At 37.8% G+C, this 19,821-nt stretch overlaps 1 protein-coding gene across 10 annotated transcripts in view; it reads right to left on the reverse strand.

Annotated features, from left to right (window-relative positions):
- Positions 1-19,821, reverse strand: part of celf4 (CUGBP, Elav-like family member 4) — a 104,534-nt gene that overhangs the window by 79,504 nt on the left and 5,209 nt on the right. Inside the window, exon 1 of one of the 10 annotated variants that reach the window (XM_067375146.1) lies at positions 5,445-5,556. The exons of the other annotated variants lie outside the window; for them this stretch is intronic. The gene's annotated coding sequence lies outside the window, so the exon portion shown is untranslated. Of the gene's footprint in view, positions 1-5,444; positions 5,557-19,821 lie in introns of those variants that run through there. 10 annotated transcript variants of the gene reach the window in all.

Below are 19,821 nucleotides of genomic sequence, written 5' to 3' on the forward strand. Positions count from 1 at the left end.
ATGGAAAATTATATAGCTGACAGTTATAAAGATAAACCAATAATTTTATGTGCTGGCATGAATGGATGACTTGTTGGGAGGCCTGACTCCACATGTGACCATTCCACAATTGTTCCAGTATACACAGTTTTAACAACATTTATGAAAACGCCATCCTACAAAGCCCTTTACCTGTTGCATATTTTGGTGGCACATATCTTCTGTGTTTCAGTACTACATCCCGGTCACCATGGTGATCACTGGCCCTGACTCTATTCACAGTGCCTTGGGTCAGACTTTGTGATGAGCAATTGCTACAAAAACTTTAATGAGGGAAAATCTAGTGCTTGCAAGACTGCAAAAGAATAGTATTACTGTTTAGAAAAGCGTAGGTTTTAGTCTGTATTTGCTGTGTAGTTGTGCTGTATTTGTAATGACTTGCCGCATCAGAACCACCATACACTCTGCCAAAATCATGACACTCACTTGTTTTCAGTCTCACAGCATGAGAACTTATACGTTTAAAGGGGGACTCAGTATTACTTCAAATACACTGTTTGGAAGTTAGTCGGGCTGAGACCAACAACAAACGTCTAACCAATCAGCATTAGAGATAGGACACAATACAAAAGAGCTCAAAAGAATATCACTGGAATGAAGGTTTATGATTGGGCAAGCACTTTAGGACCCGTGTTTATATTAGAAAAGCTTTCCAGCGCTTGAGAGAGCTAAGCGGGAAGGCCTGAAAACAGATGTGGAGGCTGCTTTGATTCCTTCTCATGCGAGTAACACTGGGTTTTGATTGTCTGGAGCTGCTGTGCTGTTGGTGACTAACAACAAACTCTTGTTTGTATTTACTCGTGTGTACTGTACTTTCATTTTTTGTGCTTCCTTGTCATTCGTTCATCATCTGCGCTTTATTTTTCATGAAGCATTTTGTTGTGTCAGCTGTGATAAACAGACATCCACTCGCACTGCATGTGTAACAGTGAGAGTTTTGCAGTTAAACTACTGCACACTGACAACTGCTAGAGAATGCGGTGTTTAGCGTCATTGGTAGTGCATTCGCCTTGCATGCCAGCAGTGATCAGGCATGGGTTCGAGACCGACTCGGAGCAGGGTGGTTAGGATTGGAGTGTGAGTTTTGGAGGCAGAGCAATGAAGAGAGGGGTGGGTTTGTTTGGGTTGATTTCAAATATCAACAGTGTTCAACAATGAATTTGAGAAATCGCATACAGCATCTTTAAAGATGCAAGAAAGAACAACCTGATCTCATGACAATTTACACGTATTTTACAAGGTTTTTGCTAAATCGTACATATTTTATGAGTTGCCAAATTCATATGAATTCGTAAGAATGACCTACCCCTAACCCCACCCCTAAACCTACCCGTCAATGGGGTTTAGACAAATCATATGATTTCGCACTGTGAGGTCATAAGAATTAGCCACCTCGTAAAATACGTACGAATCGGTCATGAGATAGCGTTGGAATGAAAGGGCCAATTCTATTTGTAAATAAATGCAAAAAAAAGTCAATCATGATTGAGTGTGTATAAATATTACAATGACATCATCGTTGTTAAATCAATTTAACCGGCTATGGTAATGGAAAAATTTCAGACTTAAAACAAAATTTAAAAGGTGTAAAGAATTCAAAAGCTTAGGGTCAGTAAGATTTATTCAACAAGGGTGCATTAAATAAAAAAAAAAAAAAAAAAAATGCTGTTCTTTTAAACTTTATTCATCAAAGAATCTTGCCCCCACCCACCAATAAGCTATTTTAAATTGCATATTGCTGTTTTTAATGTATTTTTCAAATAAATGTAGCCATGGTGAGCACAAGAGACTCTCGACTTCTTACCGACTTCAGATGTTTGTACGGTAGTGTAAAAAATACTTGAATTATAAAAATCAATATCACACCTGAAGGCTGAAATTATTTAGAAAACAAAATCTGAAAAGAGGCTGTTTATTCAGGCTGTTTTAATTGTAGAGAAAAGAAGAAGAGGAATTTCAATATTGTTCACCTTGCAATCACTGCAATAACTTGCTTTGCTCAGAATCATAACTTTGCACATCTTTGTTATTTTCAAAAAAATACTTTTAACGCTTTCAAATAAAAGTAAAACAAATTTCCACATTTTTTTTCCTACTCTAAATAAATTGGAATTCTTCAGCTTTTTCACGTTTTAAAGAATGCTTAGAAAATGTCAATAACACAAATACAGTTTTGAAACAACTGTAAACAAATCCCAAATACATTCCACACACTCAGTAGCCTTTTTACTGATGGAAAAAATGAGTTGGATCAGTATTTCACTAGAAGCCTTTAGGGTTTATGTGCACAACTGGTTTCGAGAGTAAAGGAGAGGGCAATGGAATAATGCAGGCATCATTTATAACAATTGGGATTCATGATATGAATAATAAATTACAGCTGCTCCTTCACTTGTTTTTGCTTATTACTGTCATTATTTATACCTGCCACTGCAAATAATCCAATTGATCATCTAGCCAAAAAAGCATTCATCTTCAAAAGTTTCTGTGAGGGCAATAACCCAAGACTGTTTGGGCAAGAATCACTGGTGCACCAAAAACAACCAACAAACAAACTGGCATAAACACACCAGGTAAGCTGAGACATTTCCAGCTGCGGTTTGTGTGTGCTCAAATCAATATGTGCTGATCAAACATTTATTGTTCCAAAAAGTGTTTCCAAGCACTGTCATGTTTGTTCATGTCATTTTAGTGGCCGTGCCTGTCAAGCCTGCAATAGTGTGTATCGCTTTCATGGTTGTAAAGATTGAGCAAAGGTACCAAATTCCCAAAGTTCCCCCTCCTCCCTTTAACACGAGTATCCCTGTAGACCTTGGGTAATTTGAATAAACTGTCCTCCAAGGTCTGAGAATTCAAGGTCTCCTGAAGTACTCCAGGACACCTTTGTGCCGCTCCACCCTACCCCCACCTACAAACAACATGTCTTCTTAAAATATTTAATTGGAAGCAGTAAACCCTTGATTAAATAAAAATGCACTTTGAAGACAGCAATATGAGCTCAGAGAGTAATCTGAGAGAGAGAGAGAAAGTGAGAGAGAACGAGAGCGATCTTCAATTACTGTGCCGAAACCACGTCAAGCTTTTCTTTTTTGATTCAATAAAATAGACCTTAAATATTCAGGAGCTGTTTCTGGGACTAATGAGTCCTCTCCTTGAGTGATATTATTCCAGTGGAATGAAGTGGTAGTGTGAGGGAATATTTGAGGAGGTTGGTGGATGCATTTCTAATGGGCTTTAATACTAAACCTGGATTCTCAACTGCTGCACCCCTTGACCGCGAAAACAAGAACCTTAACAGATGGCATACAGTATGAGCCGAACTCCCCAATGACATGACACATACACGACAATTCAAAATTTTGGGGTCAGTAACATTTTTTGTTTGACAAAAAAGTTATATATTTAATTAATTTAATTTAAATTAAATTAAGGTTACACTTTAAGGTGAGTTACATTGTACTTGCTCGAATAAGTACTGAGTAATATTAATTAGCTACATGTACTTACTATAGACTTACAATTAGGGTTAAGGTTTGGTTTAGGGTTAGTTACTTGTAATTATGCATAATTTACTGTTATTACTATAGTAAGTATGTGTAATTACAACATCTTAAAATAAGGTGTTACCTAAATTAATATAAAATAAATGCTGTTCTTTTGAAATTTTTATTCTTCACAGAATCCTGAAAAAATTTGTCTAGGTTTCGTTTGTCACCTCCCTGGAATACGACCCATAGAAGCGTTTACAAATGTTGCGCCCCTATCGACAACAGGACACTTTCATTTTAATGCATTGTACCCCTTTATCTGCGTCATATTTCGGCTCAATTGGTAGAGCATTGCAATATACAACAATATGCAATCATGTGATCGTGCGATCATGGGTTCGATCCCAGGGAATGCATGTGCTCATAAAGTGTATATGCACTATAAATCACTAAGGGTAGGTTTAGGTTTGGGGTAGGTGTAGGTGTAGTCATTAATAAAAAAAATGAGCTTTGCTAAATGGAAATAGGACAAATGGCAGGTAAGGGGCGTGTAAAAAAGTCCATACATTTAAATGAACACGCAACAAAAGTCATATATCATTTCACGACAGATGTAACACGACAGTGTCATTATTTTTATGCCAGCTAGAGGGTGCATGACTTAAACGTAAACAGAGGTTGTAATAAGGTGGTTGAAAAAATGACCTATCGGTTCGTTTTTTTGGAGGAGGACGGTCTCAAAAATTAGAATGACTGCTGAAGGATCATGTGGAAGATGAGAGTAATGATGCTGAAAATTCAGCTTTATCATCATTCAGCATACAATATTTTCAAAAACCATTTATAAAAATCTTACCAGCCCCAAACTTTTGAACATTAGAGTAAGGTAAAATAAACTAATGAAAATGAGGGGAAAGGAACAGGTAAAGGAAAATGAAAAGCAAAAGATACAAGAAAAAGACAAGAAAAAAGGGAGAAAGAAAAGGAAATGCAAAGGGTAAAGCAAATGGATAGGTAAAGGAAAACAAAGGAAAATTAAATGCCAAGGAAAAGGAACTGGTAAAGTAAAGGAAAGAAATAAAAAGGAAAATAAGCAAAGGTAAATAATGATAAAGGAAAATAATAGGGAAGGCGAAAAGGAAAGAAACAAGTATGTGGAAAAGAAATGGAAAATAGGGAAAAAAAAAAAAATCAAGATTCAAAAATTAGTCTAACCAATTAGCCATTGAATCAATTTACAGGAAATAGGAAAGGGTAAAGGAACATGGAAGGAAGGAAGGAAGGAAGGAAGGAAGGAAGGAAGGAAGGAAGGAAGGAAGGAAGGAAGCAAGCAAGCAAGGAAGGAAGAAACTCTTTTCACTGTTACTTTCTTTAGAAAAAGAAAGGCAAAATAAGGAGCACAGAGGAATGGAGACGAGCGCAGAACAGAGAAGAGGAGAAAAGAGGAACGGCTGTAAGTTCTGTGAATCGATTGGCGGAGGAAAAAGCCTAGGCTCTAATGTGTTGCATGTGAAGGATTTACTGTGGAGCAGAGCTACTGAATCAATGGTGTAGAAAACGCATCATTAGGACAAAGTCCCCCCCACTCCATACTCCCAAAGGACCCAGAGACAGTATGAACACACACTACACTACATGCAATAAATACACATCCGCACTTTCTAACACCCATTCAGGATCATGTGTCAACGGTCTCACAATTAACTACTTAACTACACAACCACACACGCATTAATACACAGGGACTATATAAACACAAACCTACACCGACTATTTTTCCATTTACGCTCATCAATACATCTTCACACATACAGTATAACACTATAAGGCAAGTCTTTCTCTTTCTCTCTATCATCTTTTCTCACATGCGCACACTGTTTAATTCGACCGAGCCTTTTTGAATTGAATTTACATCACCTTTTGGACAGATAATAGAAAATTCAGCCGTGTGGTGTTCAGAAGTGGACAGTCAATTACATCCTGGCTCTGTGGGGCTTCACCGAAGTATCAAGGATAAGCCCGTCTGCCAGGCTCTGAAATACAAGAACTGAAGGTTGCACTAAAAGAGGGTAGAAAATATCTTTGGCTTACCAAATATAGTATTGTTAGAGCAAAGATGTAAGGGAGTGTGTTTAATACCTAGAGCTTGTTAGCGAGATGTCACGCAGGAAGGCAGTAAAGTCAAGGTTTACGTAAATGTGCTGCCAAAGTCAAAGGACTAATCAAACCAGTAATGTGGCATTTCATAGCGTTTACAAATCAACGTCCTTCCCACTGGCAGGGTTAGAGAGATGGGCAATGCTACGAGTGGGCTTTAGCCCTGAAAGTTTATGCACAGCCGTTTTTGTCACTAAGAAAATCATTCAGAGCTGCAATCTGCTCTATAAATCATATGTAGTGTAACACTGTATCCTAACTAGATGCGACACCACAACACACGATAAAAGGTACCTTTTCCATGTTAATCAGAGTTTTTGTCCTAACCAGACGCGACGGCACACAGTATGTAAATGACAATCTCAGGTAATGTTTATGTGTTATTTAATGTTAAATGTGTCTAATGTGAGTTTGAATATCATTTTGTATATCTTTTATAGCCACACTGAAAGCAACAATGGACAATTCACTTCAGATGAAAAACATTAAAGGAAACAAGAATGTTCAAACTGACAAGTATATATATATATATATATATATATATATATATATATATATATATATATATATATATATATATATATATATATATATATATATATATATATGTATGTATATATGACAAAAAGTGGTTTCAGTAAAGTACATATTTTCAGTAAATTTAAAATGGTGTAATATTCATGAATTTGATTATGTACTCCATTGAGTCGTGAGTGCCGGGAGCTTGCCAAGAGGGCCCGCCTCGCTCTCTTCTGATTGGCTGTGATTTTTGACTTTATCACGTCTCAAAGTCACATTTGGTGTTGACAGACAAATTGTTTTTCGCTGGAATCTTATCGCATCTCGTCTCGTCTCGCCATGGTGTAACTTTTGACTTTTGGTATAAAATTGTAATTAATTCTGCAAGCAAAGTGAAAACTCATAGAAATTGTTGTATGCACTTTTAGTTCTGCAGACAACCTTTTGACTTTTTGGTCAGATTTGTGGTCCAAGATGAAGTACTGAATATTTCAAAGGCATAACTCTATCAAAGCGGAATGTATAATTGCGCTTGAAGAGTTTGCAAATTCAAGACTCGAGACTGACCACTTGAGCCTCTTACAAGTCTTTTATTAAGACAAAATGCCATGAACCTCGTGATATTCGATAAATCCAGAAAATAACTGACACATACACTACCCTTCAAAAGTTTGTCAGTAAGATTTTTTTTAAAGAAATTAATATTTATTCAGCAAGAATGCATTAAATGCATCAAAACTGACAGTAAAAATTCTTATGTTACAAAAGTTTTTCGAATAAAGAATTGCTGTTCTTTTGAACTTTCATTTTTACCAAAGAATCCTGAAAAAAGCTAATGCAGAAAAGCACAATGTTTTTCAACATTGATAATAATAAATGTTACTCGAGCAACAAATCAACATTAGAATGATTTCTGAAGGATCATGTGACCCTGAAGACTGGAGTAATGAACTGAAAATTCAGCTTTGCAGGTGTTTCAATAACTGTGGCACTTTTGTCTGTGAAAAATACCTGGTAACACTTTACAGTAAGGTTTCATTAGTTAGCATTTGTTAACTACTTTAGATAACATGAACTAAGAATGAACAATACTTCTACAGCATTTATTAAAATTAGTCAATAATAATTTCAACATTTACTAAAACATTATTAAAATCAAATGTTGTATTTGTTAACATTAGTTAATGCACTGTGAACTAACATGAACAAACAATGAAAGATTGTATTTTTATTAACTAATATTAACAAAGATTAATACTATAACAAATGTATTGCTCATTGTTAGTTAATGCATTAACAAATGATAACTTAAAATCTATACAGTAAAGACATTTGAAAAGTAGGAAAAAAATAGATGAATTTATGATAAATCATTTTAATGTTATCTTAACATAACAAAATACAGTTGAAATGTGTTCTTTTTTTAATAAAAATCAACCCTAAAGTTGAAGAAACACCCAAACATAAAGCATAAAATAACGGATACCTCTTTTAAATATTACAGACAACCTTGCTCCATACGCATCCGCAGAGGTCCGGCTTTTGAGACGTACCCAAGATCCACCTGCTAGAGCTGAAGCGCAGACAGACTAGAGCGCAGAGACCGGCCTTCCGAAATTGAGCGAGTGCGTGGCAGGGTGACCGGCCTGTCTGACTGCACCTCTCACCCTATCGGTGCCGTCCTTGCATTGACACCAGCAGACACAAACAGCTCCTTAATATTCCCCCGCGGTCCACTTGTCTCATCCCGTCAGTGTCCCGCTGTCCTCCTGGCCGCGTGGACAAAAGGGACGGGACGTTCCGGGCGGAGGACATGAATCATTATGCCTCCTCTTTCCGGGACCGCTCGCATGCCCATTGATTCTACCGACTTAATTGGCTTTATTAGCCAAGACGGGAAGTCGGTGAGGGGCTTCTGCGGCGTCTCCGTCTGCACCCCCCTCTCCTCCTCCATCCTTCCACCCAGTCCTCCTCAGGAGGAACCCAGTGTAATTGTTTTCCCTCTATCTTCTATGTCATTGTCGGATGGGTCCAGGGGGATTATTAGTAACCCTGGGTCCCTCAATAATTCATCCTAAGCTATTTATACACAAATGGAGAGTCCTTTAAACTCTCCCTCAGTGAGCTTATCTACTGTTCAGATGGAAAGGGAGAGCGAGAGGGAGAGAGAGAATCCAAAGAGATTGTAAAGGGTGCGGAGAGCGAGTGAGAAAGCGAGAGAGAGCGATGTGTACCTCTTTTCAGCAGAGACACAATGACCTGTTTCTCCAGTGTTTTTGAGTTTCAAGGTGACGCTGGCATACTCTCTCCCTCCTCGCCTGCCAACACAACAAAAGTGGCATCTCGGGAATATGCACGCTCACACAACGCTCATTAATGGCTTCTAATCTGCCAGCCTTTCTATCCATTTAACACAATTAAGACGTTTACTAAAGCTAACATGGACCAGCAATCAACTCCAAGGACACAGCAAACGTGCATAATAGGATTTGTAAACAGAAAATGTTTTATCAAACGCACGCTCGATATCCTTTCCAATGTGAGCGCGGCCCAGACAGGAAGTCAAGCTGACTCTCTACAGGAAACAGAGCATTATGGCTGCTCTCCTAAAATCCTGCACATGCACACAGACGCATGCTGTGAAGGCCCTCGTGGCTGCTTCACGCTGATACCCATGTTCCTCACTCTTTTAAAAAGAGGACAGCTAAGCTGCTCAGGGTGAGGAGGCCCACGGTGGAAAGCGCTTCTACAATCCTCAAAACTCGTAATATTTATCCGTTTGGCAGAGCAACCCTACACTATCTTTCTCTCCTTAAATAAGTAGGACTGCAGAGCTTCAATTTCAAGTCTTTTTTTGTGAATTTAATGCCCTCGGGCAGAGCATCCGAGGTAGCGTAGCAGCGTGCAACTACACGTGGGTATGACATGGGAATTAAATGAAAGAGTAGTCTGCATAGACTAGATGATTTGCCTACTGAAAGCAGAATTGTTAGCCAGTCGTAGTTATCAGTGTCATCAAAGCCTGGGACATTATTACAAAGCCATAATGTTCGTCGAGAACCATAATGTAGTCTGCTACCTCCAGACAGCTCTAAATATGTCTGAATCGACTGGGGGTCTCCAGGGAAAACTCCAGAGTCATGAATTGAAACTATAAGACAGTTTCTTATAAAAAACAAAAACAAAGCAAAAGTTCACTGTTTATTTCTTAAAGATGAAGAGTCTAATATTTATGCCAGTAGGATTGCAAAAATAATATTTCCAAACAGAATCAATGATGATTATAATTTTAATAAATTCATATAACTGTAACTAGAAAGCCACAGAAAGATACAGATAACAACCGACCAAACGAACGATAGATGGATAGAATGAATGAACAATAGGAAGATAGATATGACAAATGATAGATTGATAGATGGATAAAACCAACGAACAAATATAGATAGATGGCTAGAACAAACAAATGACTGAAAGATGGACAGAACAAACGAATGAACGAACGATAGACAGAATGAAAGGCAGGTAGATAGATAGATAGAACAAATGACAGATTGATAGAACAAACAAACAGATAGATGGATAGAACAAATGGACGACAGGATAGAACGAACAAAAAAAACAAACAATAGATAGAACAAATGAATGATAGATATATGATAGAACAAACAAACGATAGATAGATAGATAGATAGATAGATAGATAGATAGATAGATAGATAGATAGATAGATAGATAGATAGATAGATAGATAGATAGATAGATAGATAGACAGGCAGATGGATAGAATGACTGAAAGACAGACAGACAGACAGACAGATAGATAGATAGATAGATAGATAGAACGACAGGCAGATGGATAGAATGACTGAATGATAGATAGATAGATAGATAGATAGATAGAACAAATGAATGATAGATATATGGATAGAACACAAACAATAGATAGATGGAGAGAACAAACAAATGAACAAACGATAGATAGATAGGTGGATGGATAGAATGAATGAACGATAGGTAGATAGATATAACAAATGAATGATAGATGATAGAACAAAAAACAAATGATAGATAGAATGAATGAACGAAAGGTAGATAGATATAACAAATGAACGACAGGTAGATGATAGAATGAAAGAGCGATAGATAGAACAAATGAATGTTAGTTGGATGAATAGAACAAACGAACGAACGATAGGTAGATAGATTTAACAAATGACAGACTGATGGAAAGAATAAACAAACAAGCGATAGATGGAAAGAAGAAACAAACTAAGATAGATATGAACGAGAGGTAGATGAATAGAACAAATGAATAATAAAAAGATAGATGGATAGAACAAACAAATGAACGATAGATAGATAGATAGATAGATAGATAGATAGATAGATAGATAGATAGATAGATAGATAGATAGATAGATAGATAGATAGATAGATAGATAGATAGATAGATAGATAGATAGAGGCTCTTAAAAAAATCAAATGAATTTATGAAATGGATATTTTATTAATATAGATGAATGGGAATATTAACAGGTAACTTTCTCCAGGTATTATAGACATCTCTAGGCTCGATCTGAACCCTGCCAGAATAAACAAAAGAGCTCTTTTTAGTGCCACCCTGGTGGACCACACTGGCCAGGCATCTTGAAAGGGGAAGGATAGGGCAGTAGATTCACTTGAGATTATTATTTAAAACCTCTGCTAATAAGCTTTGCCATGCTGGGAATGGGCTGGTGGGGTGAGGAAAGGGTGATCTCTAGGGCCATTAAATTGCAAATGAGTGATGATGTGCTAGAGAGGCTCCCCCCGATCACGAGCCACTGCTGCACACATAAGGGCCTCTCATATACCTCAGCCAACACCAGACCCAGCTGGGTCCACTGGATACACAGCCAATGGCTGCACAGGGTGTCTAGTCCCCCTACACTTCCTCTTTCCAGTCCTCTATGTTTCAAGCTGAAAGTTATTATCCTGAATGTCATACTCACACTGTATGTTTCAAATACATCCTTAAAACAAACAGGGTTTTTAATTAATCAAGCTGGCCTGTGAGAATACAACAACAAATGCTCACATTCAGTCCCGGACTGTCAGATCTGCATGTGTGCGATTTTTAGCTCCAGACCGACTGCGACCCTACATTAGAAGGTCGTTCTCTGTCCGAGGCCATGATGGCCACAAAATAGTGCTTAAATCTTTAAAAACGTCACCTATAAATTACTGCAAAGGACAGCGGGGTCAAAGCTTGGCGTGGAAACTGGCCAAGAGCCATCAATCTGTGGTGAGGGTGACATCTGTCTCAGGGACTCCCCTGTTCTCTCTTTCTGCCCGATTCCTTTCTCTTTTATCCAACCCCCCTCCCTCGCCATCCATCTTTATCGTGCTCTTTCGCGCTTTCTTGCAAATGAAGGTCCCCCCACTAAACCCAAACATATTAAAATTCATGAGCAAATGTTATGTCGCATGTATTTCGACGCAGGGGCTTCTCAAGCACCCAAGCTTTTCGTGGCATCACTTTCAGTGCAGGTTTAATGCCCATTTTGGGCATGAAATACAGATTTTCTGCCTCAGAAAGTGGGCTCTGCACATTTTAAACTGCCACGGAGACTTTCACAGCACGGCTGAAATCCAACCTGCAACTTTCAGACTTCCATTCTGAAGATCCTTGAGTTTAGCCCTAGCAGCATTCTGCAGTCTGACCTCCCCATTTCTCTCTTATAATTCTCATAATTTATTCATATATTCTCCTAATTCCCAAAACAAACCTTAAAAGATGTCTGCAATTTCTCCAGCTCTCTCACCTCCATTTGAAAAGCAAACTGCAGGCACATTTAATTCATGGGATGAAATGAGAAGTGCGAGAACCTGACAAGTCATGTCTTTTTTTTCTTTTTTTTTAACAGCCACTCTGATGGCAGTGGATTAATGAAAAGGCTTGAACTGACCCTGAACCTCATAACTTTGAATTTTATGCTTCCTGAAAGACGAGCAAAACAATGTTTTATTTCTTAACAGTCTGCAAACTTTCCTAAGGTTTGTTTGAGCCATTTTAACCGTTCAGGTACCGTAGCTCAAAGCTGTAAGAAAACACAAAGACAAAAAGGTTCTTGATACTCTAGCAGTCCGGTTGGTCTTTAAACGTCTTATGCTGAATGAATTTCAGTCCAATAAATATCATGACATTAAAATCCTATTTACATGCAATAACACTGAGTGGGAAAATCACTAATGAGGATTTATTTATTAACAATGCCTCAATAAAAAAAAAAAATCGCAGTCCCCTATGAATAACAAATAGACTGTTTCAGTCGACGTCAAGCTAATTATAATCTCATAATGGTTTAATAGGGGGTTGTTCCAGAGTCATTATGTGTTTTTCTTGGGGTACGGGAGCGCCGTCAAATCACTTTTGTATCAAAGCACACTGTAAATCTATAACCACAAGATAAGTAGATACTTTAAATGCTATACTTATACAGTTTACACAAATACACTGCATACATAAGCATTGCAATCTCCATGTGCCGGAGTCGGCCGGTATCATATCACCATCTCGATCTGCTCTGACTGCAGGCGAAGCGTATCCTCCACCCTCACGTATCCCACAATACCCTCTTGTTACTCTGAAAACGACCAGCTTCCACACATCCTCTGTTTTATATCAAACTCTGCATGATAAATCTCAATACAGCTCAGCACAAGATGGTACATTAGCATAGGTACGAGAACACCTTGTGTCAGTACAGACGTACTCAGTGGTAAGTCCTCCAAATAATAAAAATGCAGATGGATGGCTGTTCTGACATGTAGCTCACAAAACAGCAGTTCTTAATGCACTGTTGCTTCTGTCATAAAGAAAAGACAAATTATGCTTAATATAGCTAATCTATTTGACTATTTAATATGACATAAACAAATGTTGGTTCAGTCATGTATAATAACATGAGAAAATATAATCTATGAAAGCCGAAACATCAAGTTGTTACCAGGATGTTATTAGCAATCACATACGCTTAATACACACAGAGGCTGTTGTTTACAAGGAAATGGTGGGTGAGTGTTGTATAAAGCAAAGACCCATTATGGGCCCGTGCCACACAGTGTGCACTCATGCTATCACTGACCCATGGAATATTGTTTCATCTGTTCATTGCAGGATTTTAAATACTACCGCTTCCTGCAATGCATGCATGGATCTCAATTAGTTCTGTACTTTGGATCCATAAGTTTAACGGCTGTTTATATGTGTGGAAATGTGCATCTTCGGAATCGCGGAATCCAGACAGAATTTACTGTAGCCTATAATGCGGAAACTCACGGAATGTGTCAAATTTTTGACGAATAAATAAAAAGTAGGTCAGTATACTTAAATCAAATTGTGATATAGACTAGTGTCTGTGAATGTTAAACCACAAAAAGACCATTTAAATATGAATCCTGCATGTTTTACGTGTCTCTGTGTGAATGAATGGCGCAGATGCGTAGTTTCATTTACCACACACACACACACACACACACACTGAAGCGTGACACTCACGGCGTTTTCAGTCTCTGCAGCCTCACTATATGAGGACATGAATCCATGAAATTCATCTCCAGAGCCACTCTAAGAGTCACTTCATGAGCATTTTACAATTTAATTTGAGAAAAACTATCATCATTTCATAAACACACCCAAACTCAAAGGTCTTCAGGTCAACCCGTCAAAATAAAAGTTTGGTTTAACTTGAAGAAATTGTGACAGAAATATATTGCTGTTGTACAGTAGAATTTAGCTACATCTCAAGGTAATAATAATACTAACGCTACAATAATAACCATAAATGATTAGTATTAAAACTCAATTTTTCTTCCATGTTTTAATTTTAACAGTAAAGCACTGTTTGTTTATATAATGTCTTATAAAATATAAATTAATGTTTTATGCCTTCATTTGACTGACAGAAAAATTAAATACACAACACAGAATTCCTGAAAAAACAGAAACAAAACATTTCATAGAATTTTTTTAGAAATTAATTTTGTTGTTTTTATGAAATCAGTTAATTAGACATGCTGTCTGATTATTAAAATTTAATTAAACCATTAAAATGGAATCCAGAAAACCTTAAAACAGAAAACAGAATTTGGTAAAAAAAATAAAATGGAATTTGAGAAAAAAATAATAAAAAAACCTATTTCATACATTCCTAATAAATGTAATTTTGTATTGTATTTTGTATTTATTGTATAAGTTTCATGATTTCAAATTAATTAGACATGCTTTTTGATTACTAAAATGTAATTTTTCCATTAAAATGGAATCCCAACAAAATAAAAACAGGGGAAAAAAACTGAATCCAGAAAAAATAAAATGGAAAGAAAAACGGAATTTGAAAAAATAAAATAAAATGGAATTTAGAAAAAAAAAAAAAAAAAAGATTTCATAGGGCCCTACATATCACAGCCCACACATCTGTGAAAGAGATTTATTTTTATTTATTTTTTTTTTTTACAGAATTGGGAGAAACATAATTTACAAAGTTTACACATCTACACTATCCCTTAGCTTTTTTAACACAGAATCTTTTGAGGCTGGATTTTGAAACATCAAAGCTACTCTTTGACATACACAAAAAGGAAATATTGAAAATTATATTATGTTATTGATTCCAGGTCTCCTTAAAGAAAACTGCACCACTATAGAGAAAAACATCTTACATGCAAGGAGAGATTTTTTTTTTTTTTGTCTTCCATCAAAAAGATGTAAACCAGGACTGTAACTGGCATACTCCTCAAAAACAAAACAAAACAAAGTTGGCTAAGTTTTCAGTTACCAATAAGCTCCATTTATCACATATCCACAGATTTTCCTAAAGAAATCAATGCAAGTACTGCAAAAACAGCTGTCTAAACCTGCTCACAGTCAAACAACCAACAGTTATTCTAACAACCAGGTTCATTGTAATTTTACAGCTTCAGTGTAGCCCTATTTACAATCCACTATAAAAAGACACACTGATGATTAACACTACACAGCCCCTTCATTCCTTTCCAAGTAGTTTGCTCTCTTTTTCTCCTTCTTTGTGCTCGTTTACATTAAAAAGTAATTAAAATGTTGCGTGCTTAAATCAATCCATGCAATGAAAATAATCTAAGCTATTACCTAGGCTTTTGTCTGCTTTTAGTTTTCTACCCCACCATTCTCTGCACACTAATTAATGGAGTTCGAATACAACATCATTAGACTAACAAATAGGTAACGCTTCACATAATGAGAAAAAAAGAATTTAAAATGATGTAAAGGGCTCAGACAAAAAGAGCACACAGGTGTATTTTTAACAAGATAGATTCTATGTAGATTGTCAGATCGCATCAGGTACGCTGCATTAAAAAATCATTACATGTTAAATTACAATGTGGTTATTTTTGTATTTTGCTTGCAGAGTGGAGTAGCGAAAACCATTTCTGAGGAGAAAATAAGCAATCATTGGTCTAAATAGGTTATTGCTTAGAAAGTTTTCATTCACCCCAGAATTATGCAACCTGTATGCTTCCTTCTTTGCTCATGGGTAAACACAGAATTTGAACCAATCACATGAGTCATAAATGTCATGTGACAAATCAATCTGGAGCCATAGTAAATCTATTAGCTACTGAGTGGTGACCTCAAATGCAGCGAACGAGAAACAAAAAAAGTCCATGCTTTAAAAAATAAATACTGGATCCATGTTTTTATTAGTCAATTCATATTACAGCAAGAAAAATGGAAGCATTTCGAAGCAAAGAGCTTCTCCAGATGAAGCTGAAGCATTTTAACTGACAGCTCTGTTTTCTTGCTGTATTTTGAGCACTATAACACCTTTTCTTAGCCTTGCCTAGACAGCAGTGCACATATCACTCCTAAACCCTTTAAATATTTAACACACACACCACAATAACACTTAGATGATGCAACTAGTTTGAAAACAGAAACTATTAATTTTGCTAGAGCTGTTGTCAGAAACTGCAAGGCTTCGGAGGTTCTTAAATCAAAATTGTAATTCACAGACAGAGCGAGCTAAAACCAGTGTGCCGCAGAGGGGGGTGTGGCCTCAGGCTTTTCATCGGCACAGTTTATATGAAATTACAGCTAAACCTTATAAAACTTTTAAAGCTGAACCTAGTTTAGCCCTGCTTTGCTCTTCGAGTCGAGCTATTTAAATATATGAAAACACAACAAGGCCATTACGCCGGACATAAATCTTGCAGGATAAAATTTTAGGAAGCCTGCAAAAGCTGCGCAGTGAAGCATATTTGCATAGTTTTCAATTTAGAAAGTAAATCGCCTCCGCCAAGCGGCATTACTTCCAGTTTAAAAGTTCACACAGCTATCTGACCGAGAGTTATGGTAGATAACAGATGAAATTCATGAGATGAGTGTTTTGGGATTAGCTGTTGCACAAAAACATGTTTCCATGCTGTCCGAGACGAGTTTTAAAGTGCCTCGAGGTATGAGAAAATGGCTACATTTTGGCCCAATTCAGACAGCACAACAGGGTCACACTAGCTAATAAGGGCCACCGCAGGGTTAGGACTGCTAGACAGGTTCTCTATCCTGTAGAACTCCAAACCTGCGGCCAACACATGCAGCATTTTCTTTTTCCTCTCTTCCATCTGCAAGTCATTGCTCACCTTGAGTAACTATCTTTTCTCTTGATGGCTGACCTCTGTGGCAATTGCCACAAATAACGCTGGACAAAAACAGTTCTGCCACCCTTTCGACTGTCCGCCTGAAAAATGGGCCTGCCCTCATGTATGCATATTTACATGCATGTTCATGCCACCACTGCTACTTATATTCAGTGCAGACATGCTGCATATTGAGAAGGCGACCTACGGTCAGCGGCGACCTCCGCAGTGACACGTCGACTCACTCATAAACAAAGCAGACGCATCGATCATGCGGCGCAGATACCGCACTCGAAGCGGGAGCTTGTCTGCGCTTTCTCGGCGGGGATGAGCAATTGGAGACTAGAGGCTTGAGAGGATTTGGGATGGGCCGAGGCTCGGAACATCTGCAGATTCGAACGAGCTAGAGAGGAAAAAAAAGAGAAACGCTGTGTGTGCAGATGATGCAACAGCAATGCAATGGTGAGTCCAGGACGCGAGCTGAATTAACACCAAGCCGCAGGAGGAAAAACCCAGCATTTCTCTTTCTCCGGCAAGGACATCCAATTGTCTTTTAGAAAAATCCTGCCCAGAAACTCAGGTTTAGGTTGCCCAGAAACAGAATTTTCTTACCCGTTAACACAGTCTCTAGATAACACGATACCCCAATGGAAAACATTTGTACTTGTACATTTTTTTCAAGGAGAGCTTGTTAGGACCTTTGAAACACAACTGTCTTGAAAATAAAAAGCATCTTAGACATTGATATTTTAAAGTTAGAAATCATAATAAATAAAATTTGTCCTCTTAAAGGCCCACTGTGTTGTTTGTGTTGATGTAATTTCAACTGAAACAAAGACAGGGCGGGATATATCGAACAACCACTTTTTTTAAAATAGCCAATAGCGTTTTGTTTATATCACAGCTCGGCCAGAACCAATAAGCTAGGTAAGTTTCCTTCTAATCTCTAACCATTTCTCCTCCTAATCTCCTCCATATCACTTTAAAATATAGCATTCTGTGCAGAATTCAAATGGGTCCGATATGTTTTGGGGTCTACGCCGACTCTTTTGTCATGATCCACTCTGTGCTAATGTGTCTCTGGACCAGAGCAGACTGTGTGAGTGTTGCTGCGACACTAACGTAAAACTAGACTTCATTCGCCTCAATGGAAAGCATATTTACACTGTCTGAATCATTCCATATCCCCTACATAGATTTCTATGTGCCATTCACCATGTAGAAAATAGTTAATGTGTGAACAAGTGACCGATTTTAGCCACATCTTCAGCATCTCTTTATAATGTAGGGGGTGGGACGCTTTAGATTCTAGAGAGCATTTGATTGGACAGAAGATCTGATGAGAAGCTGAAGTCCACAGTGATATCATAAAAATCCATGATCCATTTTAGACTAAGTTTTGAATGCTTATATCTCCTAAATGTGAATTTTGTCATTGTTTTTGAACACACCAGCTTATTCCTAACCTTAAAGGGATAGTTCACCCAAAAATGAAAATTCTGTCATCATTTACTCACCTTCAAGTTGTTCCAAACCTTTTTGTTCTGCTGAACACACACACACAAAAAAAGATATTTGGAAGAATGTTTGTAACCATGCAGATCTCACCTCCCATTGACTACCATAGTAGGGGGGGGAAATTACTATGGTAGTCAATGTGGGGTGAGATCTGCTTGGTTACAAACATTCTTCCAAATATCTTCCTTTGTGTTCAGCAGAACAAAGAAATTTATGCAGGTTTGGAACAACTTGAGGGTGAGTAAATGATGACAGAATTTTCATTTTTGGGTTAACTATCCCTTTAAGGCTAACATATTCATACTAAAAGATATAAAAAAAAAAAAACTTTCAGGTGGACTTTAAACACGGAAGCTAGTCATGAGCTCCAGCTAAACAAGACAATGCTAACCATCACAATCTCAGACTTTGCAAGAAGGGTGGGATAGTCATTCGGTGCATAGCGGCAATCTCCCCTACGCTAAAAGGCGTGCAAGGAGAAGATGTTACAGTCCGCAGCATGTTTCCTGTAGCTGTTGGTGACCGGTACAAATGGCCTCTATTAGCTGTGCTGAGTCACGCAGAGCAGCCAAATGAAAGTGCTGGTGAACGGAGGACTCAAGAACTCCCCCCAGCTCAGGCCTGCCCCCCCCAAGTACCCAGTTTTCTCCATCCAACTCTCTTTCTACTTGTCTACTTCTATTACTCAGTTTAAAACACAAGCCCATTCCTGTGCTGAACTCTTTTTTTTTTTGTCTGTTTTCATCCATCTTTTTGTTTTGTTTCTCCTCGTTCTACTCTCTTTTTCAATCCATCACTCTCCCGATCTCCATCCTTTAGCCAGTGTTGCCTCTTTCTCACGTTGTCCTGAGAGACGGGAGTCTTAAGACTAGATAACTGATGTACAGAATCATTACTTTGGCTGCTCAGGCATGAGGATGAATGAAGCCCTCTCCGTTCAGTGTCTCATTAGAGTCTACACGTAAAACGCATCGTGCTTTATTCAGTCATGGCTCCAGATGCGCATCCAGCATAGCAAAATCAAATGTATGCCCGCACGCCACGTCTGCATATCAAAAACAGAGCACAAAAGTAGACCATATGCATGAGAATAATGACTATCAAAAATAGAATTCAGCAGCATAGTATGAAAATGCAGCGTCTCCTCCTACGTGCTTCTTTATAGCATCAAACGCGCTCCCTCTCCACCTACGCTCATCACAACTTCAAACGCTCACGCTTCTCAACAATGTTTGCTTCTGGTGTTTACCTGAACAACGCGGGATCGTTTTCTTGACGATTTTAGAATCTGCTGAAAATGAACCACCTGCAATTAAAGGCATAGTTCACCCAAAAAAGAAAATTCTGTTATAATTTACTCACCTTCATGTCGTTCCAAACCTGTATGACTTTCTTATTTCTTTGGAGTACAAAAGGAGATATTTTGAAGAACATTGGTATCCAA

Source organism: Chanodichthys erythropterus, chromosome 22 (assembly GCF_024489055.1).
Source record: "Chanodichthys erythropterus isolate Z2021 chromosome 22, ASM2448905v1, whole genome shotgun sequence".
Lineage (NCBI taxonomy): Eukaryota > Metazoa > Chordata > Actinopteri > Cypriniformes > Xenocyprididae > Chanodichthys > Chanodichthys erythropterus.